The sequence below is a fragment of the Staurois parvus genome, unplaced genomic scaffold, assembly GCF_062004578.1.
Source record: "Staurois parvus isolate SC_StPar_1 unplaced genomic scaffold, SC_StPar_1.0 ptg000154l, whole genome shotgun sequence".
In the NCBI taxonomy this organism is placed as follows: Eukaryota; Metazoa; Chordata; class Amphibia; order Anura; family Ranidae; genus Staurois; species Staurois parvus.
Genome location: NW_028317950.1, coordinates 5341569 through 5368080, shown reverse-complemented (window position 1 = coordinate 5368080; position 26512 = coordinate 5341569). Strand labels below are relative to the sequence as shown.

Sequence of the window (26512 nt, the reverse complement as noted above, 5' to 3'; positions counted from 1 at the left end):
GCCTGAACTCACTGACTCCATAAACATATGTCTACACGTATCTACCTGTCTATCTATCTATCTATCTATCTATCTATCTATCTATCTATCTATCTATCATCTATCTATCTATCATCTATCTATCTATCTATCATATTCATATCTATCATATTCATATTTATCTATCTATCTATCTATCTATCTATCTATCTATCTATCTATCATATTCATATATGTCTACCTATCTACAGTATCTATATATCTATTTATCTGATTAATATCTATCTATCTATCTATCTATCTATCTATCTATCTATCTATCTATCTATCATATTCATATATGTCTACCTATCTACAGTATCTATCTATCTATTTATCTGATTAATATCTATATCTATCTATCTATCTATCTATCTATCTATCTTTATGTTTTGTGGCCAGCAAAATACTTATGTTATGTAAACATAAGTCAACAAATCAGAAATACTGAAATACCTAAATTATCTATCTATCTATCTATCTATCTATCTATCTATCTATCTATCTATCTATCTATCATATTCATATCTATCATATTCATTATCTATCTATCTATCTATCTATCTATCTATCTATCTATCTATCTATCATATTCATATATGTCTACCTATCTACAGTATCTATATATCTATTTATCTGATTAATATCTATCTATCTATCTATCTTTATGTTTTGTGGCCAGCAAAATACTTATGTTATGTAAACATAAGTCAACAAATCGGAAATACTGAAATACCTAAATTATCTATCTATCTATCTATCTATCTATCTATCTATCTATCTATCTATCTATCTATCTATCTATCTATCTATCATATTCATATATGTCTACCTATCTACAGTATCTATCTATCTATTTATCTGATTAATATCTATATCTATCTATCTATCTATCTATCTATCTATCTATCTATCTATCTTTATGTTTTGTGGCCAGCAAAATACTTATGTTATGTAAACTTAAGTCAACAAATCGGAAATACCTAAATTATCTATCTATCTATCTATCTATCTATCTATCATATTCATATCTATCATATTCATTATCTATCTATCTATCTATCTATCTATCTATCTATCTATCTATCTATCTATCTATCTATCTATCTATCTATCTATCTATCATATTCATATATGTCTACCTATCTACAGTATCTATATATCTATTTATCTGATTAATATCTATCTATCTATCTATCTATCTATCTATCTATCTATCTATCTATCTTTATGTTTTGTGGCCAGGAAAATACTTATGTTATGTAAACATAAGTCAACAAATCAGAAATACTGAAATACCTAAAATATCTATCTATCTATCTATCTATCTATCTATCTTATTCATATCTATCTATCTATCTATCTATCTATCTATCTATCTATCTATCTTATTCATATCTATCTATCTATCTATCTAGTAAAAACACAGCAAAACGCATGTGAAAGTAGCCTTACTGTGCCTTCATTTAATGATGATATTCTATATTTCTTAGGCTGCCCTCTAGTGGCTGGTTATCTGTATGCCACCTACTGCATTCAGTATCATTGCTGATCAGCTACTGAAAAAAAAAAAAAAAAGTTGCGTATCAGATTTGACTGTCCATACACACACAGTGCAAATGTCATGCTGATAAAGGTCCACTGACTGATCTCTTTTTGAAAATACTAGCTGCCTGGCAGTATTTCCGTATATAGTGAGATGAGCAGTGCTGCAGCTGGGACAGCGCTGGAGCGGTGAGAGGATGGGGGTAGGTAGAACAGGTTGTGTGTTCTTTATTTTTTTAAACCTGAATGCAGAGGATGCATTAAAGAATATGTAAACTCAACATTTCAGATTCCTGATATGTGCCTTCTGTACTATGTACTTGTATGAAAGAGTCCACTGATCTCTTTGTATTGCTTCCTTTGTGTGAAATCCCTGGTGTTCCTGCCAATCCCTCTACTTTGCTATTCAAAAACTAGAAATGAGAACACAGGGTGGTCAGTTTTCTGGCTGTGCTGAGAACTCAGTCTGCTCTCCCCCAATGATCAGACTTGTCTTGACATGCCCCCTGCACTGCCATTCACTGGGAAGACCAGTGTCTTGTTGTTTCTCCTCCCCACCTCTCTGTGCAGCTGAAAACAGAGGGTATGTGATCACATAAAAAAAGGAGAAAAAAGTGTATTTATAATGTTTTTTTTAAATAAATACACACAAACATTTTGTCTTTCATTTATGTTTTAAACTGAATGGGTTGTTTCACATATACGTTAAGGTTACCTTTCAAAGTTCAAACCACTTTAGGTATTACTCTTGTGACAGGGTTTCTTTAACAGCTAGGCGCTTCCCAGACATTTAAGGGGTATGTGGCGCCAGGAGGCGGGGCAGAGTGTAGGGTGATGTGACCACCGTGATTGGCTGTCAAGGGGGTCACATGATGGGAAAGCTCTCGACCAAAAGTAGCGATTGTGAGGCACCGGTAAATGTGCCGGGGGTGCGCAGGGCACGTGCTCTTGGCACATCTTTTGTTTACATTGGGTATGCAAATATGCGGTCCCTTAGCACCAAGGTCCTGGTCACACCAAGGAGTTAACTTTGGGGTTTCCTGTTACTTTGCACTTATTTGTCTTTAGTTGGCGGCAATAATTTTGTGGCCGACTAATGTCCACGTGGTCCTAAGGCATGCACCACCTTGGTATGTTCGCTTGTCACATACGTGTATGCAGGGTTTTTTTTTTCAGGGATTAGGTGCAGGAACTCCCCCTTTCCAAGGCACCCCTTGTCTCTGCCCCTACCCACCTTTGAACATAGTTCCTTGGTTTCAACTCCTAGACAGTTCCGCTGTTTTGGAGAATGCAGAACCAATGATTATTTTGTGGTGCTAAGTAATCTGTATGGAATTTGTTAATGATAACAAGAAAAGCAGTAAAATAGATCTCCACAGCCAAAAACAATAGATCCTCCCAAATACAATGGGCCAACCACAACAAAATACTTCCCAGCAACAATAAGACCCATGTAGCAACAACAGATCTAACCACAGCGAGCATCAATAGACCCACCAGCAGCCAGCATTAATAGACCCTCCAGCAACCAGTATCAATAGACCCTCCAGCAACAAGTTTCAATAGATCCTCCAGCAGCCAGCATCAATAGACCCTCCAGCAGCCAGCATCAATAGACCCTCCAGCAACCAGCATCAATAGACCCTCCAGCGGCCAGCATCAATAGACCCTCCAGCTGCCAGCAACAATACACCCTCCAGCTGCCAGCAACAATACACCCTCCAGAGGCCAGCAACAATAGACCCTCCAGCGGCCAGCATCAATAGACCCTCCAGCAACCAGTATCAATAGACCCACCAGCAGCCAGCATTAATAGACCCTCCAGCAACCAGTATCAATAGACCCTCCAGCGGCCAGCAACAATAGACCCTCCAGAGGCCAGCAACAATAGACCCTCCAGCGGCCAGCATCAATAGACCCTCCAGCAACCAGTATCAATAGACCCACCAGCAGCCAGCATTAATAGACCCTCCAGCAACCAGTATCAATAGATCCTCCAGCAGCCAGCATCAATAGACCCTCCAGCGGCCAGGATCAATAGACCCTCCAGCGGCCAGGATCAATAGACCCTCCAGCGGCCAGCAACAATAGACCCTCCAGCGGCCAGCAACAATAGACCCTTCAGCGGCCAGCAGCAACAGACCCTCCAGCGGCCAGCAGCAACAGACCCTCCAGCGGCCAGCAACAATAGACCCTCCAGCGGCCAGCATCAATAGACCCTCCAGCGGCCAGCAACAATAGACCCTTCAGAGGCCAGCATCAATAGACCCTCCAGTGGCCAGCATCAATAGACCCTCCAGCAACCAGCATCAATAGACCTTCCAGTGGACAGCATCAATAGATCATCCAGCGGCCAGCATCGATAGACCCTCCAGCAACCAGCATCGATAGACCTTTCAGCGGCCAGCATCAATAGACCCAACAGCGGCCAGCATCAGTAGACCCTCCAACGGCCAACATCAATAGACCCTCCAGCGGCCAGCAACAATAGACCCTCCAGCAACCAGCATCAATAGACCCTCCAGCGGCAAGCATCAATAGACCCTCCAGCGGCCAGGATCAATAGACCCTCCAGCGGCCAGGATCAATAGACCCTCCAGCGGCCAGCATCAATAGACCCTCCAGCGGCCAGGATCAATAGACCCTCCAACAGCCAGCAACAATAGACCCTCCAGCGGACAGCAACAATAGACCCTCCAGCGGACAGCAGCAATAGACCCTCCAGTGGTCAGCAACAATAGACCCTCCAGCGGCCAGCATCAATAGACCCTCCAGCGGCCAGCAACAATAGACCCTCCAGTGGCCAGCAACAATAGACCCTCCAGCGGCCAGCAACAATGGACCCTCCAGCGGCCAGCATTAATAGATCCTCCAGCGGCCAGCAACAATAGATCCTCCAGCGGCCAGCATCAATATACCCTCCAGCGGCCAGCATCAATAGACCCTCTGGTGGCCAGCATCAATAGACCCTCTAGTGGCCAGCATCAATAGCCCTCCAGCGGCCAGCATCAACAGACCCTCTAGTGGCCAGCATCAATAGATCCTCCAGCAGCCAGCATCATCCCACCAACAACAATAGACCTCCCCAGCAACAACAAACCAATCCAGTGACAAAAGATCCCCCAGCACATCCCAGCACGCCCTGCCATTACATACATTTAGTGCTGGAACTGCATTCCTGCTGTAAAAAAATCCCCGTGTGTACACTAACAGTGAATGTCTGTGCATTGAATGGCTATTCTTTAGCTTTCTGCAGACAATACCGGAATATTAGATTTTACATTGAAATATTTCATAGTTTCCCTCTATAGTCTATACCTGAATACCTGTATATAAACATGACATTATTCAGCGTGCAGGCTACGTCAATCTCCTGTCTACACATAAGTACAGCAGTGTGTTTTTCAGGATGGGAGGGGGGGCAGCATAAAGAGCCAGTGTCTGCCTCCCCCCACCACCTCCAGTCATTAATCAGCAGCTGGAAGGATGCATAGAACATATAGGTGGTAGTAGATGAATGGAAGAGGCAGTGACAGGGGAGGAGACTGAGCACTGACAGTTGCGCCTTGCAGAGGGTGGACCCAGCTCCCCTGCATCCCACTGGGCTTGTGCTAACTGATTGAGAGAAACAGCCTGCATCACTGCAGCAGAGCCCACTGCAGACAGCCAGGCTCAGGGAGGATCAGGAGCAAAGAAAGAGCCATTTCATTGCAAGGAGGGGGAATGAAGCAGCAGCTTGAGCCACAGATCTTCCAGCTGGTAGGATTTTCATCTTCCTTTACAGCCTGAATCCCTTCTCTGGGTGGTATGTGTATGGAGAAGAGTGGTGGGGGGAGGTAATCTAACAACCATTGCTCCTGTGTTGCATCAGGTATGAGGTCCCCCATCTGTGAGATCCAAGACCTTCCATTATTCTGCTCACCCACCGTGCCCACCAGGGTAGGCAATCAGCCCAGCTAATAAGCCTGGACCCTTTCCAAAGAAGAATTACAACACCGCAACGTATTTTCTTTCCCATTTTTGCCTTCCAAATTTCGGATTGGATTATCGCAAGACGACAGTGGTCTACATTCTAATCTGAACAGGGCGATTCATGCTTTTTTGGACCAAGCCTAGCCCCCCTCCGGCAGAGGTGATCACTATGGATTGCACGCTCATTTGAATGTAAATCTGGAGCTGGGGGGGGATGTATTGTGTGTACTGGAGCTATATAGAGAGTACAGCACAGAGAGCGAGAGAGAAGAAAGAGGAGGAGGAAGAGGGGGTGTATGCTGGATGCATCTACTCTGCCTTTCAGATAACCTTTGGAGAATCTGGCCTTCCAACAATTCACCAACAGCCCTAAGACAGAAGGCAAGGGGGTGTGGGGTATTTGTTACGATCCGCTAGCTCATAAGGTGCCTTCTTTTCTGGTGGCGACCATTAAACAAGGTGACCACCAAAACGCCCATAGAAACCGATCAGTAGTCACCTTTCCATCCTTTGCATCTTTCCTCTAAAAGAGCTAAATCTGGCTGGGTGAAGATACTGCACTTGACAGTCTTTGCGCTACCTTGCAGGGATGCTGGCACATACAAGAAGGAGGTGTGTGCGTTGTGTGCGTGTGGTGTGGGCGCGGGGGGCACGCGTGCGATTGGGATTGCAATTCTCCCCCGTTTAGCTGAGCAGATGGTAAATATTGGTGCTTTTGGCTCACGGCAACAAATGTTGCTTTATAAGTCGACGAGACATTTTAAATATTTAATCATGGTAATCATTCGCAGTTCATTTTGTTTTACGACGCCTTGTTTCTTCCTGCGTGCTTGACAACCCAGAAGGTGGAATGCAGGTGCCTTTATTGAGGAATGTTTATTGACTGCTCTAGGTGGTTGGAAGGGTCAAGGATGCTGCGATGGTCTGATGGCCCTGGCGGTAGCAGTTAACATTTCTGATGGTCTGATGGCCCTGGCGGTAGCAGTTAACATTTCTGCATCTATTTGGCTTCATAGACAAATCCTTTTTATCACAACATGGTCACAAAGGTGGTTTTCAGCCTCTGCTTTTTAGGATTTTGTGCTGTGCCTTTACATGTGTTATTATTTATCTACTTGTATCAGTTTCCTACCAAGCAAACTGACCTCATAGATGTGTTTGATTCCACGTACAGGTGATGGACGGAGAGATATGAATTCATTAGCCATGTGAACGGCACCATCTCTTACCATTGGACCCATTTCATACACATTATGGATAGGATGTGTTGATGCCTTTGTGTCACTATTAGACAAATGGGACAGTGTATACTAAGCTGTAGCAGCCAATCAGATTCTTGTTTTCACTAGCTGACTCATGACAGTTGCTTGCTAATTGGGAGCTCTCATTGGTTATAGCGTTGATCTCAGTTACTAAGGCCGGCAATACATGGGTCGAGTTTCAAACAATTTTTCATTCGAAAATCGGACCTAAGAATAATCGGCTGATTTTCGCTCTGTTAGTGGGGCAATGGCACTGGCCAATTTTTGTGGTTCCATTTCGTTTATCGGGCATGCTGGAAAATTCGTGAAAAACTATGGATTTTCTAAATCATTGGTGGCACCATCGGATTACAGAACGAACAATGTTTTTGATTATTGACCAAAAAATCATCCGAAATTCAACCTATGCATGGCCTGCTTTAGTTGGATGTAAAATATTAGGGGGTATTCAGGTAAACTGAGCAAGGTGGATAGGTAAAGCCATGCACACACATGTAGATTTCCTAGTTTAGCCCCCCCCAGGCTGAAGGAACGAAATTGATTGATTCTTCCATCCACACTAAACAACATTGATAGAGGAATCCCCATTGCTAGCCACTGCTCCAGTGGCTGCTGAATACCCAGACAGTGGCTGCATCTGATTGGATGCATGCAATGCTTGGACAAAAAGCTTCCTACTAACTCTTCAACAGCTTGAGTGTGCAATTCAAACTGTGTGTGATCACCTGAAGGTGTAAAGAATAATAACACTTAAAGGATATGTACACTTTCAAAGTGCACATATCCTTAGTGCCCCCCCCATCTAAAATATCTGCCCACCCCTGCCCCAGATGCATACTTACCTTCATCCTGCAATGTTTACATCCTGCTGATAAAAATATCTGCATTTTACTTCTATGTGGCTGTCTCCCGAGTCAGGGGACACTCCAGAGATGGCCATGTAGAAGTCTATGAGGATTTAGTGTGCAGGTGCAGCCAGCAGAAAGCAGATTTAGCCTAAAGGATGTAAAGAGCACAGTGCACCATAGATGGAAGATTCAGGTAGGTAGGCAAGGATGGGGAGAGGGTGTGTTACTTTATGGCAGTGGTCACTAAACTGCGGCCCTTTGCCTGCCTCTATCCGGCACTATTCCTTCCACTGATACCAACAAGGAGTCACCATTTATTTCACAGGCACCAACTATGGGGCATTTTTCCTTCCCTGACACCAATGATGGGGCACAATTCCTCCCACTGATATAAAGAATTAGATACTATTCCTCACACTATTCCTAACACCAAGGATGGGGCACTATTCTTTCCTCTGATACCAATGATGGGGCACTATTCATTCCACTAACACCAATGACAGAGCACGATTCCTCCCAATGACACCAATGACAGGGCACTATTTCTCCCACTGACACCAATGATGGGGCACTATTCCTCCCACTGTTACCAATGATGGGGCACTATTCCTCCCACTGATACCAATGATGTGGCACTATTCCCCCTTCTAATATTGTTATGGGGCACTATTCCTCCCACTAATATTAATGATGGGACACTATTCCCCCTTCTAATATTAATTATGGGGCACTATTCCTCCCACTATTACCAATGATGGGGCACTATTCCTCCCACTAATATTAATGATGGGGCACTATTCCTCCAACTAATACCAATGATGGGGCACTATTCCTCCCACTAATATTAATGATGGGGCACTATTCCTCCCACTAATACCAATGATGGGACACTATTCCTCCCACTAATATTAATGATGGGACACTATTCCTCCCACTAATACCAATGATGGGGCACTATTCCTCCCACTGATACCAATGATGGGGCACTATTCCTCCTACTAATATTAATTATGGGGCACTATTCATCCCACTAATGTTAATGGTGGGACACTATTCTTCCCACTAATATTAATGATGGGGCACTATTCCTCCCACTAATACCAATGATGGGGCACTATTCCTCCCACTGATACCAATGATGGGGCACTATTCCTCCTACTAATATTAATTATGGGGCACTATTCATCCCACTAATGTTAATGGTGGGACACTATTCTTCCCACTAATATTAATGATGGGGCACTATTTCTCCTACTAATATTAATGAAGGGGCACTATTCCTCCCACTAATACCAATGATGTGGCACTATTCCTCCCACTAATATTAATGATGGGACACTTTTCCTCCCACTAATATTAATGATGGGGCACTATACCTCCCACTAATATTAATGACGGGGCACTATTCCTCCCACTAATACCAATGATGTGACACTATTCCTCCCACTAATATTAATGATGGGACACTATTCCTCCCACTAATACCAATGATAGGACACTATTCATCCCACTAATACTAATGATGGGGCACTATTCCTTTCACTGTCACCAATGAAGGGGCACTATTCCTCGTACTAATATTAATTATGGGGCACTATTCCTCCCACTAATATTAATGATGGGACACTATTCCACCCACTAATACCAATGATGGGGCACTATTCCTCCCACTAATACCAATGATGGGGCACTATTCCTCCCACTAATACCAGTGATGGGGCACTATTTCTCCCCCTGACACCAATGACGGGGCACTATTCCTCCCACTAATACCAATGATGGGGCACTATTCCTCCCACTAATACCAATGATGGGGCAGTAATCCTCCAACTAATACCAATAATGGGGCACTGTTCCTCCAACTACTACCAATGACTGGACACTATTCCTCCTATTCCCCACCTTTCACTGACTACCAGCACTATGTAATTATTTTTACTCCTACTGACGCTGGGACATTTTCTACTTCCATTGGCCACTCCAGCCCTCCTGAAGTCTGAAGGACAGTAAACCGGCCCTTTGTTTAGAAAGTTTGAAGACCCCAGCTTTATGGGAAGGGGGGTAGACAGGCATGGTAAATATATATTTCACAGGAAGCATACTTACGCCTTCAAAAGCAGTCCAGAGTTATTTGTTCGAGAGAACTTGTCATGTAGGTAGGTTTTTTTGCCTTTCTTTCCTTTTAAAAATGGCATTTATTTGGCTGTCAGGTTTTAATGGCCAAATGAGCATGTTCAGCAGGATAGTCTATTCCCAACCAGGGTTCTTCCAGAGGTTGCAAGGGATTCTTCAACCTGTGGCTGATTGACCTCCCATTTGATGGTGCCTGCATAGTTCTAGGGCCAATGTCACAGGAAGAGCCAGCTGCATGACCCCATCATTCTTTTTAACTGTCTGTAAGGGTAGCATTCTGGCCAACACAGTAAGCAGCATTTTCCTACTGAACCCCAATGAACTGGTTTCAATAAAGGTTCCCTGAGACCCTAAAATTATTTTAGGGATTCTTCTGGGTTAAAAAGGTTGAATGGACACGCCTTTTACTACAGACTTCTTTGGCAAAAATTTAGCATAAAATGTATTCAACAGGGCCACTCCTACTGGTGAATGCATTTCAGTATTGTGGGTCCTCTATGTCCTCAGAGGCAAAGTAGCACATGAGAAGCTTTGGTAGCACAGATAGAGAACCCTGGACATTACCAATTGACTTGGCATTTTAGAATAAAGCCCCCACACCACCTGCAAAATATAGAACGAGATTTGTAACTTACTATTTCCATTCCATTCTGCCAACTTTGTGCAAGCATGGAGATGAGTGGGGGCACATGTAAAGCTGCATGTGTGTTATTTTGCAGTTTTACACTTCTAGAAGTGCACACAAAACAGAAATTATGCCCTTTATTAGCTACAGAAAAAAACATTTAAATATGCTTATTAAAATGGAGTAAGAATGCATCACCCAACACAGCAGAGCCCACTTCAGCATGTATAACACAACATCTCTACGATTAAGCCTTGCTCTGGACGAAACGCGTTAGTGGGGTGGCTTCAGGTAGAAGGTCAGCAGTGTGTGCTGTATGTTGCTTGCTTGTACAATAAAGCTAACTGGATTTTCAAGATGTAATTGGCATGCAGCCCATTTACTTTGAGTATATGTATAAAGCAAGCTTAAAAATACACATTTTAAAAATTCATGGCTTTCTAAAGATCTTGTTCTGGGAAAATATAAAGGCTTCCATTGCAGGACTCTTATTTTTGAATGACAGTTGCCTGGATCTACGAGTATTTTGCTCTAGCTACATGCTTGTTCCTGGTCGTTGGCAAAATATGGAGACTATCCACAGCCAACTAAAAGGACATCAGCTATGGCATCCTCCAGATTTCTCTCATTACAGGGAGATCTGAATGTTAGCTGGCAGTGAAAAGATGCAGCTAGCTGCTAAGTAGCAGAGATTAATTTTGGAGAGGCATTCAATATTGAGCACTCAGCTTAAATCCGCTAAGTACTTTCCAGGTGCATTAAAACAAAAAGTATGCAAAGTTGTACGGGTTTTTTTTTTTTTTTTTTTTTGTAGAATGCAGCCGCAGCTTAAGTAGAAAAGCCTGTTCCCTGTCAGCATGCTACAGAAAACGTTTCTTGTTCTTTGTGTGGAAACAGTGGTCTGACACATCCCTGCTGAGTTCCCCTGCTAGAGCCCTCCAATCAACAGGAAGCATGCGCTTTGCTCATTGGGGACCTCCAGCTGTGATTCAGCAGTGAACATGTTAGACCTCTACCAAGGCTGCTTTTTAAAGAACAAAAACTGTAAGACTTTGTACACCTTTTGTTTTAATGCAGCTGGAATATATTCAGTTGATTTAAACTGAAAGTTCAACTTTGAAGTCCTTTCTAAAATGCCCTTCTGCTACTTACCAGATAAAAGTTCAGATGTGGTTCAAGCACAATGGTTGCCAATATCTCGATCACCAAGCTCAAAAGAGGAAGTTCTAGGTATGAGAGTTCCACAGATGCAGGACCACAAAACTACGGAAATGTCTTCACCCATTGTGCAAGTGATTCATGTAGCTTCCTCTTAGATAAGGTGATAACAATATGGGGCAAGGTGGGTCAGTTATTTCAGCACTGGAGTGGTCCTTCAGTAGACACTTTCTGCTTGGAGTTTGTATGTCCTCCATGTGTCTACCTGAGTTTGCTTCTATTTCCTAAAACGATATACTGGGAGGATAATTGGCTTCCTCCCAGACTCGTCCTTTTGTGGTAAGGATGTTAGACTGTAAGCTCCTTAGAAGTTAATGCCATGACCACCAATATCTCTAGACTAGGTTCACACCTAGCCAATGTGATGGAGTGCAGTTCTTTCACACCTTTATATGCACTGCTTTTGGGAGCCCATTCATGAATGGGTTGGCATGTACCTCAATGGTCCAGAAATCAGACCTACACCTATAGTGACAGTGCACTGCACTGTAATGCATGTTAGTACATTGCCGTGCTTTGCCCTAATGAGCAGCACATCTCCATTGGCAAGGAACATTGAGGTGAATGGAAAAACATCGCACCAATGCAAGTAATGCTTGCTGCCTTGCGTTGTGGTAACGTGCACTGGAACCTGCACCTTCCCACAATGTGATAATGTGAACAGGACCTTAGTCTGTTCCTACCCAACTCTGAGTCCTACACCTTCTTAAAACAGAGGGGTTCCCAGTTGTTCCTCACTCCTTCTGTTGCATTTTTTATGTACCGGTATAAGATGAATTTAAAAAAAGAATGAAATGCCCTTGAAATGATTAAGCGAATTTGCTGACCAGCGAGTTTTGAGAAATACAAGAAGCCCTAGGAGGGTTTTCACCAAAAGCTTAGATATCAGTTTGGAGCAGAATAACTCTTTGGACCCATTCCAACTGGACCACTATGCTGAAGAACATTATTAATTTTGAATGGGCTGCCAAGACACCACATTGCAGGTGGTGCAGGATTTTTCTCAAGGCACGCACCACAATAGATGGGTTATGGTGCTGCCTCGGTGTGTTGGAGTTGGAGTGTGGTGAACTGCACCATACAATATATCATGTTACCATAATGTAGTGGTCTACATAATGCAGCCTGCAGACTGGATGTAGCCCTTTGCTTTCCTTTATTCAGATCTTAGGGTATTATTCCAACTGACACCAACAAAGGGGCTCTATTTCTTTCACTGACACCAAACATGGGGCACTATTCCCCCCCTGACATCAGTGATGATAAGGCACTATTCCTTCCACTGACACCAAAGATGGGGCAGTATTCCTTCCATTGACACCAATAATGGGGTACTATTCCTCCCACTGAAACCAAAGTTGGGGCACTATTTCTTCCACTGACACAAAAGATGGGGCACTATTCCTTCCACTGACACCAAAGATAGGGCACTATTCCTCCTACTGACACCAATGATGAGGCATTACTCCTCCTACTAACACCAACAAAGGGGCACTATTTCTTTCACTGACACCAAACATGGGGCACTATTCCCTCCCCTGATACCAAATTTAGGGCACTCTTCCTTCCACTGACACCAGAGATGGGGCACTATTCCTTCCACTGACACCAATGATGGGGCACTATTCCTCCCACTGACACCAAAGATAGGGTAATATTTTTTCCACTGACACCAAAGATGGGGCACTATTCCTTCCACTGACACCAAAGATGGGGCACTATTCCTCCTACTGACACCAATGATGAGGCACTACTCCTCCTAACACCAATGGTTGGATGCCATTCTTCCCACTGAAACCAATAATGGAAATTTTTCTTTCAACCAATACCAAGGAGGAGGAAGTATTTCTAAATACATGTATTTTTTTTTTACCCCTATTGATCACTAAGTATAAGGCATTTTCTACTTCCACTGGCCACAATGCGGCCCTCCTAAAGTCTGAACAGTAAAATGGCTCTTTGCTTAGAACATTTGGAGACCCCTACCGTAATGCATCAGTGTAAATGGGCCCTTTAGCAGGTCCCTACACATTTAACTAAGCAGCAAAATGTATTTGTGTACCATAAACAATTTCATAATTTAGCTTTAATTACTTTTCTTTATAGTGCATCACTAAAAGCTAAAGTCTGATTGGCCGAAATCTGTTACTGCACATTCCTGCTCCTTGTGTTGTATTATTAAATAATAAATCTTCCTAAAAGGCATTCCAAAAGGGTCTTTCCGAGGCTCATGTAGTCACAATTTCCTGTAATTACGTGTTAACATGACTAAACGTGTCACTATTGTTAAAAATGACTAGTCACTATGAGAGGGAGTGATAGAAATGTTATTTTTGGTAAATGTAAAATCAACCTCTGTCCTCTCTATCCCCCTGATCCTGGCAGATGATCATCGCCTATTGTTCCGCCATTGTGCTATTGTCTCAGTATAGGCTGCTGGATGTATAGGCTGTCAGGAATACGTTTTCAATCCACGTGGTCCAATCCCAATGGCTGTGTGATATCGTAGGATCTCACAATACTGAAAAAGACTAGAACAGACTTTTTTTGAACATTATTCAATCAATACTCAATTTACATTTTGTTTTCCTTGTGTTTGAATGACACAGGTAGCTAAACTTGCATTGGTACACAATCATCGAGAGGCTGGGCACCATATATATATATATATATATATATATAAATATATATATACATACAGTATATATATATATATATATACACAGAAAATATATATACAGTATATATATATATATATATACACACATACACACACATATACATATATATATAAATATATATATACATATATATACACAGAAAATATATATACAGTATATATATATATATATATATATATATATATATATATATATATATATAAATATATGTGTTTGTATATGGATAATTGTATTGTGTTAAATCAACTCTGTTATCAGGAACAATTAAGCAATTACTTTAGCATCTGTAAACATGAACCATAAGGTCCCTCCCCTTACCTTGCCAAGCTGCCTTAATCCGCTGCGGGAGGTCCCTGAAAATCCGATGAAAATATGGCTTTGTGAAAATCAGCATTTTCATTAGACTAGAAACACCTCCCATGGCAATAGGTCATTCAGTCAACCAAGCACTGCATTGATTTAAAGGGTCACTCTAACTAAATGGGATATTTTAGTTATAGATAAGGCTAGTTCAACCCACCACCCCCATGTCACTACTTTGCATAGGATTAGAACATATGCATAGAACTAGGAATGCCCTCATATGACAATATGATGCAATGTATAAGAGCCAATTCACACCACATGTAGTCCAGTGCATATTTTTCCTGCATCACAAACACATGCATAGTAGGTTATACGCTTTCCAATGGCATAGTTCACACTAGTGCATTTCAGTTCCAGTGCCAGGAAAAAAAGTAGAACATGCTGTGTTTTTTCTGCAGTGAACTGTACTGGAATGCGCTAAAGACACACGGGAACATACATGTCCTTATTTAAGGTGAAGAAAAAATGAGGGGAAAACGTACTGGAATGCATAAAAAAAACACAGCGAAACGCATCGAACGTGCATGCAGAAACGCATCTGGGCTGCATTTCTATGGACCTGACCCTTAAAGGGTCACTCCATCTAAATGGGATATTGAATTATGGATAAGCCTATAAGCTAGTTCAACCCACCACCCCATATCACTACTTTGCATAGGACTATGGTATTTGCATAGGACTAGGAACGCCCCATATGACAGCAGTCAGACATGGCAATAGGTCACCAAGTACTGCATTGGCTTAAAGGATGGCTCCATCGAAATGGGATGTTTTAGTTATCGATAAGACTATGGACTAGTTCAGCCCACCACCCCATATGTCACTACTTTGTCATAAAGTGATGTAGTAACTGATGGATGGAGCCATAGTGTACAATGGAGATCAGGCATCCAATACACCTGGAAGTGAGTTGGATGCTGAAGATTCTTCTGGCGGTTTTCTCAACAAGAGCGCAAAGCTTTGAAGGACAGGTAAGTATAAATGGTCTTTCTTTTCAGAGAATGTTTCTTAAATCATCTTTTATTATTTCTAGGCAGGGCTTTTTTTCAGCAGGATCGTGGGTTGCTGTGGTGTGCTGGAGAGTCCATTGATACTGGCTGCTGGGAATCTATTGTTGCTGGGGGATCTGTTATTGAGGAAGGGGTCTATTGTTGCTGGCTGCTGGAGGATCCAGTAAGGAAGTGCTGGAAGATCTATTGTTCATGTGTGTTGTTCCCAGGGTGGATCTGTTATTGCTGGGGGTTATTGTTGCTGGGGGGCTCTATTGTTGCTAAGGAGTATCTATTTTTGCTGGGGTGTCTATTGTTGCTAGGGGAGATCTATTGTTGCTAGGGCGCCTGTTGTTGCTAGGGGGGATCTATTCTTGGCGGGGTGTCTATTGTTGTAATTTATTACTAAAGAAGTCATGGAATTCAATTAGAATTTAGATGGGGGTTTCGAAATTTCTATGTTAAATGTGAAATTTTAGAGAGATATGGAAATCTGACAAAATCTAGATAAATACAGAGAGAGTCATTGCTGCCATGCTTCTGAAAATGCTGTTGCCTGGCTGTCTGTCTTTAGTACTTTGTGTTACTGACCCCAAAACAAGCATTAATATCAGCGAAATCAATGAAGTCAGCACTCCTGATCTGCATACTTGGCCCTCTTTCATAACATGGAAAGTATTGCAGCCAGAGGATCAGCTTGATACCAAGCGAACTTGTATTTTCAGAAGGATTAGGTAGCAATGGAGCTATTCTCTGTACTTCCCGTTTCTTCTTCAAAGTGCAAAAAAAGAAAATGGTTGAACTGGATGGAATTTTGTCTTTTTTCAGCCAGACTAACTATGTAACTATGTAAAATACCAAGTACTCCTGAGTATTGGGAGTATGAGATTAACGCCTCTTCAAAATGACAATGCTGGTACTTGGTGGCTGGCACCTCAAGCACTCATGGCTATTACAAAGGAGATGAAGAGAGTCCTCAAGTATGTGTGTTAACTCCAAATCAGGGCTCTCATTTGCTTCCAATAGTGGGAGAGTGAAGAGAAGGTATCTGTGCCTCCACCAGTGGATGGAAGGAATATTAGGGGGGTAAAGAGAAGGTGAGCATAGTTGGGCTGGCAAGGGATGCCATTAAAGTGCACCTGTTGCTTTACTCTACATGGACAGAGAGTTACCCTACATGGGCAGAGCATTACCCTACACGGACAGAGCATTACCCTACAGGGGCAGAGCATTACCCCACATGGACAGAGCATTACACTACACGGACAGAGCATTACCCTACATGGACGGAGCATTACACTTCACGGACAGAGCATTACCCTACAGGGGCAGAGCATTTTTTTTTTTTTTTTTTTTTACCAAAATATCAGCACTGCAGTTAGGAACTCAACTGCATATAGACATCATCACAGGAACTCCTTATGTTGAGTCTACTAGGCACATCACTTATTTTGGGTTCTTATTATTATTATTATTATTTATTTTTTTAAATTTATTTAAAATATTTTATATCGATTAAATTGAACCAAAACATTCTTACGTAAACTGGGACCATGTATCCACTCTCCACTCTATTTTAGCAGTATCTATTACCCTACACGGACAGAGCATTACCCTACAGGGGCAGAGCATTACCCTACATGGAAAGAGCATTACCCTACACGGACAGAGCATTACCCTACATGGACAGAGCATCACCCTACACGGACAGAGCATTACCCTACAGGGGCTGTCAGGGATCCCGGCTCCGTCTGCCGCAATCGCGGCTCTGTCCCCCGCGCATGCGCATTGGCGGCAGATCACGCCGGGACACAGGAACTAGGTCCCGGCGAGCCGCGGCTGACAGGACGCCGCGCATGCGCAGTAGAAACCGCGGGCGCGCCTCAGGCGTCCAATGACAGCCGGGGGCGCGTCCTAGCCAGCCAATGACAGTGCAGGGCGCACTATTTAAAGATGCCCTGCACTGTCACAAATTGCCGCAAGGTCTATATGTGATCCTGAATACCTGCTCCTGCTGTGACCCTGTTTTTTGACCCTGACTACGCTGCCTGCCCCTGTGATTGACCCGGCTTTGTTCTGACTATTCTACCCGCTCCTGTGATTGACCCGGCTTTGTTCTGACTATTCTGCCTGCTCCTGCGTTTTGACTCGGCTTATCCCGACTGTTCCTACGGATTGATTTACCTGGCTGACTCTGCGTGTGACCCGACTACTCCTAGCCCGCCGATTCGGTACCCCGCTTACCCCACGGGGCCACTATCCGTACCACCCTGCTGGGGCCGCCATCCTCTTCACAGCTGGCTCTCCTGGTACCTACATACATCCCCGGAGGCCTCCTCGGCCGCTGGTGGCCCGCTCAGAGGTCGTGACCTGGCCCGGGACTGTTTCAAGTCCATCCCCACCATCAGGGGCCCTGGTGAAAGCACAGCCCGGGCTTAGACCCCACGCTCTGGGTAGGTCTACCAGCTGGCAGACGGAGGGCTCCGCCTGGCGGATCCTAACAGTACCTTGCGGCCATGACAGAGCCAGGAAGTGGACCGGCGTCCCTAGAGGATATTTGCCAGCACCTGGCAACTTTGACCCAGGCTTTCCAGAACTTCCACAGTCGCTGCGCCCGACTGGAAGACCGCATGGAGACATTAGCCCCCCAGACTCCCCCTGCTCAGAGTTCCCCGTCTGTGGAACCTCCCGCTACCCCGGTATCCGGAGCGGTTGCCACACCCTTAGCTCCTGAGCCCCGCGTTCCCCTGCCGGAGCGGTTCCGTGGGGACCGGAGCCGCTTCCGAGCCTTTCGGAACGCTTGCACACTATATTTTGACTTGCAGCCTCGCACATTCTCCTCCGAGACCGTCAAGGTGGGGTTTCTAGTCTCTCTCCTTCAGGATGAGCCCCAGGATTGGGCCCACCGTCTGATGGAGAGGCGCGACCCCCATCTTGACTCCGTGACCGAGTTCTTTCAGGCCATGGCCGTTTTGTATGACGACCCTCAGCGGGCTGCTTCCGCAGAGGCTACCCTATACTCTCTGCGACAGGGCCGCTGGACAGCCGAAGAATACGCGTCCGATTTTAGGCGTAGCATGGGAGACACCAGATGGAACGATGCGGCCTTATGTCACCAGTTCCGCATTGGACTGTCTGAGCCTCTCAAGGACGAACTCGCACGAGTAGGCCTACCTGACTCCCTGGAAAGATTGATTGAATTGGCCATTCAAATTGACCGTAGACTAAGGGAACGTCGACAGGAAAGGAGCGGCCAGGGTCAAAGGGTGGCATGGATTCCATCAAGAGATACAACTCCAGCCCCAGGGAACCATCCGCGAAACACGGAGATGGGAGACAACTCGGAACCCATGCAACTGGGACTGGCCCGTTCCCACTTATCGGTCGAGGAACGCCAGAGGAGGCGCTCACTGAACCTGTGTCTGTACTGCGGGGAAGCTGGTCACCAGGTGCGCTCCTGTCCTGCAAAAACGAGTAAGTCCACGCCCGTTTCTTGTTCCTTACCTGCAGGCAGGGATGATCAGTCTAGTTACCTGGCCATTCCTGTGTCTTTACAGCTCCCCGGAGGAATATTGTCGGTGACCGCGATCGTTGACTCAGGAGCCTGTAGCTGTTTTATTGATCTGACTTTTGCCCACCGGCAAAAAATCCCTCTCCAGACCAAAGAAAGGGGGTTCAACATTTTCTTGGCAGATGGGTCCAGTATAAAATCTGGGGTGGTGGACCAGGAGACACCACCCATTTTCACCACTATGGCAGACCATCACCAGGAGTTCCTCCGTTTGGACGCCATCGCCTCCCCCCTTTTTCCAGTCATTCTGGGGCTCCCTTGGCTGAGGGCCCATAACCCCCAGATTGACTGGGAAAAGGGAACGATTCATTTTCGGTCACCCTATTGTTTGAGTCACTGCCACGTCACAGGACCCATGGTTCCCCGGTTCCTCCTGTGCTTGGACGGAGACACCAATCTATCCCAGGTGATTCCTCCGGCCTATCATGACTTCTTGGACGTCTTTAGTAAGCGGGGAGCTGACGTTCTACCTCCACACCGTCCCTACGACTGCCCCATTGACCTCCTACCCGGGTCGGAAATCTCTTTCGGCCGTATCTTCCCCTTGTCCGAAATGGAATCGGGGGTGCTGAGGGAATATATCGACGAAAACCTTCGGAAGGGCTTTATTCGTCCTTCCACATCCCCAGCCGGGGCCGGGTTGTTCTTTGTAGAGAAGAAGGACAAATCGTTACGGCCCTGCATAGACTATCGTGACCTAAATAAAATTACGGTAAAGAATCGTTATCCCTTACCCCTAGTCCCCGAGCTCCTCCAGAGACTGAGATCAGCAACGATATTCACTAAATTAGACCTGCGGGGGGCCTATAACCTTGTTCGTATCAGGGAGGGGGATGAGTGGAAAACGGCGTTCCGTACAAGATTCGGTCACTACGAATATTTGGTGATGCCGTTCGGGCTCTGTAATGCCCCGGCGACTTTTCAGCATTTTATCAATGATGTTTTTCGCGATTTTCTTGATATTTTCGTGGTAGTTTACTTGGATGACATCCTAATTTTTTCCCCCTCACTGGAGGTTCATCGAGGTCACGTGTCACGGGTCTTAGAACGGTTGCGCCAACACGGGCTATACGCTAAGGCTGAAAAGTGCTGTTTTGAACAGCACGAGATCACATTCTTGGGACTGGTTCTCTCTTCCGCGGGGGTCGCGATGGATCCCCAGAAGGTCACGGCGATCTTAGATTGGCCAATACCCGCCGACAAAAAGGGGGTACAGCGTTTCATCGGCTTTGCTAACTTTTACAGAAAATTTGTTAGGAACTTCTCCGGCCTGGTCTCCCCGATCACGCAACTGACGAAACAAGGGGTCCGCTTTAAGTGGACCTCCGAAGCTCAGTCGGCCTTCGATAAGCTCAAGAGACTGTTCACCTCTGCTCCCATTCTCTGCCATCCGGATTCTTCGCTCCCATATGTGTTGGAAGTAGACGCCTCCGAAAATGCGGTAGGAGCGGTTCTGTCCCAAAGGAATGGTACCAAGGAACTACTGCACCCTGTGGCGTTCTTCTCCAGGAAGCTGACACCAGCGGAGCGCAACTATGACATTGGAGATCGGGAGCTCCTGGCCATTAAAACCGCTCTGGAAGAATGGAGGTATTTACTGGAAGGGGCCACTCACCCAATCCTAATATTTACAGATCACAAAAACCTTGAATATCTAAGGACGGCAAAACGACTGAGACCACGCCAAGCGAGATGGGCTCTTTTCTTTTCTCGATTCTCATTCCATATAACGTACCGACCCGGTACTAAGAATACCAAACCAGACGCCCTGTCCCGCATGTTTGAGGACCCCGACGACGCTGCGGTACCAGACACCATCCTGCCTTCTGGAAGCTTCCTCGCGCTACAAACGGAACTGCGCTCCCGGCTTCTTGATGCTTCGGTAAGACTACCCGTTCCGTCTGGGTCACCCCTCCAGAGCCACGGTGGCCTGTTTTGGAAGGAAGACCGAATCATGGTCCCAGAAGAGGTGCGAACCTTGGTCCTAGGGCATTGCCACGACCATCCAATGGCAGGTCACTTCGGGGTGACGAAGACTCTAGAACTGCTACGGCGCTCGTTCTGGTGGCCGGACATGATCAAGGATTGTGAGCGTTACGTCCGGACGTGTCCCACCTGTCAAAGGAACAAACCCTCCAGGAGTAGGGCATGGGGATTGTTACGTCCATTACCTATACCCAAGCGGGCCTGGCAAATGATAGCCATGGATTTTGTGGTTGAACTCCCACCATCCCAAGGCCACACAGCGATAATGGTGATCGTCGACCGCTTCTCGAAGATGGCGCATTTCGTGCCCCTGGAGAAGACCCCATCGGCACCGGAAACGGCACGGATCTTCATTCGGGAAGTGGTAAGGCTTCATGGAGTCCCCGAAGACATTGTGTCGGATCGGGGGGTGCAATTCACCTCCAGGTTCTGGAACGCCCTATGTAAAGCGCTGGGAATCAAGCTGTCGCTCTCATCCGCCTACCACCCGCAGACCAACGGTCAAACCGAGAGGACCAACCAAACGCTGGAACAGTATTTACGATGCTACACCTCCTATCTCCAGGATGACTGGCTGACGTTGTTGCCTTCTGCGGAGTTCTCATACAACAACTCAAGTCACTCAGCTACGGGTCAATCGCCATCCTTTTCTAATTACGGGTATCACCCCACATTCCTCCCTGATCTAATGCCTGAAAATCTGATACCGGCGTCGCAAGACATCTTGAACTTCTTTTCCGTCAACAACAAGACTATTCAGGAAGCCATCGCTAAGGCCCAGGAGGACAGTAAGAAGGCTTTCGACAGAAAGAGAAGAGGAGATTTACTGCTTCAACCAGGAGATCTGGTTTGGCTAGCAACAGCCAACTTGAAGATGCGGTGCCCCTCAAAGAAGCTGGGACCCAAGTACATTGGCCCATTTCCTGTTAAACGAATGGTCAACGAGGTGGCCTACGAACTCGAGCTTCCGCAGACTTTCAAAATACATCCTGTGTTTCATGTATCTCTCCTGAAGCCGTCCAGACCGGATCCCTTCCCAGACCTCCCGAGGCAATCGCCATAGGTGACCAGGAGGAATTTGAGGTGGAGACTATCCTCAGTTGCCGAAGGAGGGGGGGCCAGACTCAGTTCCTGATAAAATGGAAGGGTTATGGTCCTGAGGAGAACTCCTGGGAACCCGCCCAGGACGTTCACGCGCCCAGGCTCATCCGGGAGTTTTGTCGTGCTCACCCGCGGTGGAGAGATCAGTGGGGCTCCCGGAGGGTGCCCGTTGGGGGGGGGCAATGTCAGGGATCCCGGCTCCGTCTGCCGCAATCGCGGCTCTGTCCCCCGCGCATGCGCATTGGCGGCAGATCACGCCGGGACACAGGAACTAGGTCCCGGCGAGCCGCGGCTGACAGGACGCCGCGCATGCGCAGTAGAAACCGCGGGCGCGCCTCAGGCGTCCAATGACAGCCGGGGGCGCGTCCTAGCCAGCCAATGACAGTGCAGGGCGCACTATTTAAAGATGCCCTGCACTGTCACAAATTGCCGCAAGGTCTATATGTGATCCTGAATACCTGCTCCTGCTGTGACCCTGTTTTTTGACCCTGACTACGCTGCCTGCCCCTGTGATTGACCCGGCTTTGTTCTGACTATTCTACCTGCTCCTGTGATTGACCCGGCTTTGTTCTGACTATTCTGCCTGCTCCTGCGTTTTGACTCGGCTTATCCCGACTGTTCCTACGGATTGATTTACCTGGCTGACTCTGCGTGTGACCCGACTACTCCTAGCCCGCCGATTCGGTACCCCGCTTACCCCACGGGGCCACTATCCGTACCACCCTGCTGGGGCCGCCATCCTCTTCACAGCTGGCTCTCCTGGTACCTACATACATCCCCGGAGGCCTCCTCGGCCGCTGGTGGCCCGCTCAGAGGTCGTGACCTGGCCCGGGACTGTTTCAAGTCCATCCCCACCATCAGGGGCCCTGGTGAAAGCACAGCCCGGGCTTAGACCCCACGCTCTGGGTAGGTCTACCAGCTGGCAGACGGAGGGCTCCGCCTGGCGGATCCTAACAGGGGCAGAGCATTACCCTACATGGAAAGAGCATTACCCTACACGGACAGAGCATTACCCTACATGGACAGAGCATCACCCTACACGGACAGAGCATTACCCTACAGGGGCAGAGCATTACCCTACATGCACAGAGCATTACACTACACGTACAGAGCATTACACTACATGGACAGAGCATTACCCTACACAGGCAGAGCCCAGTTTCCCTTTCAGATACAGACAGCTACCTAAAATATCACAAGCACCTTCCAATGTTTTACATACTCCTTCCCATAATAATAACAATTTGCCTATAATGATTATATTGGGTAATTGTTGGCAGCTGTCCTTTGGAAGTAGCAGTTTATTAATAATATTGTGTAATAACATGTAATTATTGTGTGTGGTGGTTCGGGTTGGAGTCACACTGTACTGTAGAGACTGTGCATTATTTTTAAAGCTGAACTCCAGGAATTAAAACCTTAGGGCTCGTTCACACTTCACTTTATTTCTAATTCTTGCCAAACGCCCCTATAGCTTTTGACAGGTGTTAGCAGGGACGGACTTACCATTTGGAAACTCGGGCACTGCCCGAGGGCCCGGGGTCAGTAGGGGGCCCCATGAGATGCCCCTGGTACCTTTTCATAGGCTTTTTTGAGTTTGGGCAAGGACACAGGGGCCCCATGATCCCCTATTGCCCGGGGGCCCCATGAGTTGTTAGTCCGCCCCTGGGTGTTAGACAGGCATTTGGGAAGCGTTTTTAATGCTCCTCAAACGCTTCCTAAATGCTCCCCAAACGCCCTATGCACAGTTTTGAGGCGGTTGATAGGTGTTTACCAAGCGTTAAAACCGCATCACAAAAGCCAATAATGAAGTTAAATGGTATTACCACTCCACAACCGCTTCGCAACTGCGTCACAACCACGCCGCAAATGCCTACCAGGCGTTTGAGGACCGGCACCATAGACTTGAATGGGAGGCTTCAACTCCTCCTGACTCGACATGAGTCGTCAGTTTTGCCGCGCTGCAACACGACGCTAACGCTTCAGTGTGAACAGCACTGTGTGCTGCCATGTGCAGAATTTTCATAGGCGTTTGAGAAGCGTTAAAAACGCTTCCTAAATACCTGTCTGACGCCTGCTGACACATAGCCTAGCTGTGGGAGAATTTTAAATGATCCCTTGCAGTGGAGCTGCACCCTCACTGCAAGGGTTAACAGTTTTGTCTAGGAGAAAGGAGAAACAGTTTTATTTATCCAGTGGACTATCCATTGGCGACATCATGTCCAGAGCAGGTCTATGGACCCAGCTTTGGTCTTCATGATATCTGCACCATAGGCAGCTGGAACATGGGGAAGAAGATGTGGGGACCAGTATTCTTGTCGGGAGGAGAGGAAGATCAGGTAAGGTAATCTTTTTTTTGTTCCCCTAGACCAGTGGTCTCCAAACTGCGGCCCTTTGCTTCCCTTTACCTGGCACTTGGGGCACTGTTCCTCCCACTGACATGATGTTCCTCCAACTGACACCAATGACAAGGCACCATTGCTGCCACTGATACCAATGATGGGAGTTTATTCCTCCAATTACAAAGAAGGACGCTATGTCACTTTTTTTTTACTCCTCCATTTTCTGCTCCCACCAGTCACATCCTGGGCCCCCTGAAAGTCTTAAGGACAATAAGCTGGTCCTTTGTTTAGAAAATTTGGTCCTAGACCATAACGAGCAATTAACCCTTGCAATGCAGGCAGGGCTGGGACAAGGGGTGGTTGGAAGGGGTGGCTGCCCTGGGTGCCATGGTTTGCTGTAGCGATGGAGGTGTCTCTATCTGTTACAAGGCTGACAGGAGTAGTGACAGAGGCAGTGAATTTGCCAAATGACCACTGGGCATAGGATCCCCAAAGCTTGCGCATCATGAACTGGGGGGTGGGGGGTACAGTTTAGCATCTTTGACCTGGGGTAAAGTCCCATTACAAGGATTCATTCTTTAGTTGTCTGGATTTGAGCTTTAACTTTTTCTTTTTTTTTTTATTTAATATTGGTCCAGCTTGGTTACATCTAAATTCTTCAAATCTCACTACTGGGGATGTAGAAATTCACTGTAGCATCTTATGCTACATAAGTCCGCACTGGTCTCTTCTTGGAGCAGCGCCAGCAACTTGCCATCTACATACTGAACAAAGTGGGGTGCTCACTTGCCACCTCTACCATTCAGAGAACATCTTGTACAGTATTTTTTTCAAATGAATGCAAGGCTTTTTCACATTGGACAAAGTAGAGAGAAGGGGCAGATGATGTCACAATCTCTGGTTTGTCCAATGAAACACACCTTGCATTCATGGAAAGTGTCCCCCTGTGTTCAGTATATGGACAGCAAGTTGTTCTAGCGGCCCTCACACTACAGTGAATCTCTGCATCCCCAGCAGCCCACCAGATGGGAGATATGAGGAATAAGGCTCCATGTACACGGGATGTTTGGAAAACACTTCTGAATGACGGAAACTGACTGCTGGAAAACGTAGGTTAAAAAATGTCTGTTTAGCCGCGTTTGCATACCGCATTTTTGTGCGTTTGCGTTTAGAAGCATTTTTTAAAGATAACATCAGGAGACCTTCCAAAATGCCCGGAATGCACTGAAAACAGTAAAAAATTAAATGTTGAGAGAAATAGAAAGAGGAGAAGCAGAGAGAGCAGTATGTGTTGAGATTACCTGTCTTTTCTGGTTGTATTCACTATGGATCCCATCATTATTATTATTATACAGAACTTCTATAGCGCTGACAGTTTGCTCAGCGCTTTACATTATGGAGGGAGACAGTACAGTAACAATACAGTTCAATACAAGAGGGATTGGAGGGCCCTGCTGCTTGGAGCTTACAATCTAGGAGGGAGGGGATAGTGGTACAAGAGGTAATTAGCTGTGGGGGATGGAGTGGTAGGAAGAGTAGAGGATTCCAGTATTTAGCTGGGGTCGGGGTAGGCTTCCCTGAAGAGATGGGTTTTCAGAGTGCGCCTAAAGGTGAGCAGAGTAGGGAGTAGGCGATAGCCTGATAGATTGGGGTAGGGAGTTCCAGAGGATGGGTGAAGCCCTTGAGAAATTCTGGAGACAAGCATGGGAGGAGGAGACAAGGGAGCTAGAGAGTAGGAGGTCTTGCGAGGAGCAGAGAGTACAGTTTGGGTGGTATTTAGAGGCAAGGTCGGTGATGTAGTTTCGGGCAGAGTTATGAACGGCTTTAAACGTCAGTGTTAGTGTTTTGATTTTTA

At 45.9% G+C, this 26512-nt stretch overlaps 1 protein-coding gene across 2 annotated transcripts in view; it reads left to right on the top strand.

Moving 5' to 3' along the window:
- The first annotated feature begins 5093 nt into the window (after positions 1-5093).
- The window catches only part of RNF208 (ring finger protein 208), a 45313-nt gene continuing 23894 nt past the window's right edge, over positions 5094-26512 (top strand). Inside the window, exon 1 of one of the 2 annotated variants that reach the window (XM_089674954.1) lies at positions 5094-5322. The gene's annotated coding sequence lies outside the window, so the exon portion shown is untranslated. Of the gene's footprint in view, positions 5323-5410; positions 5696-26512 lie in introns of those variants that run through there. The other variant, XM_089674955.1, reaches the window with a different exon arrangement.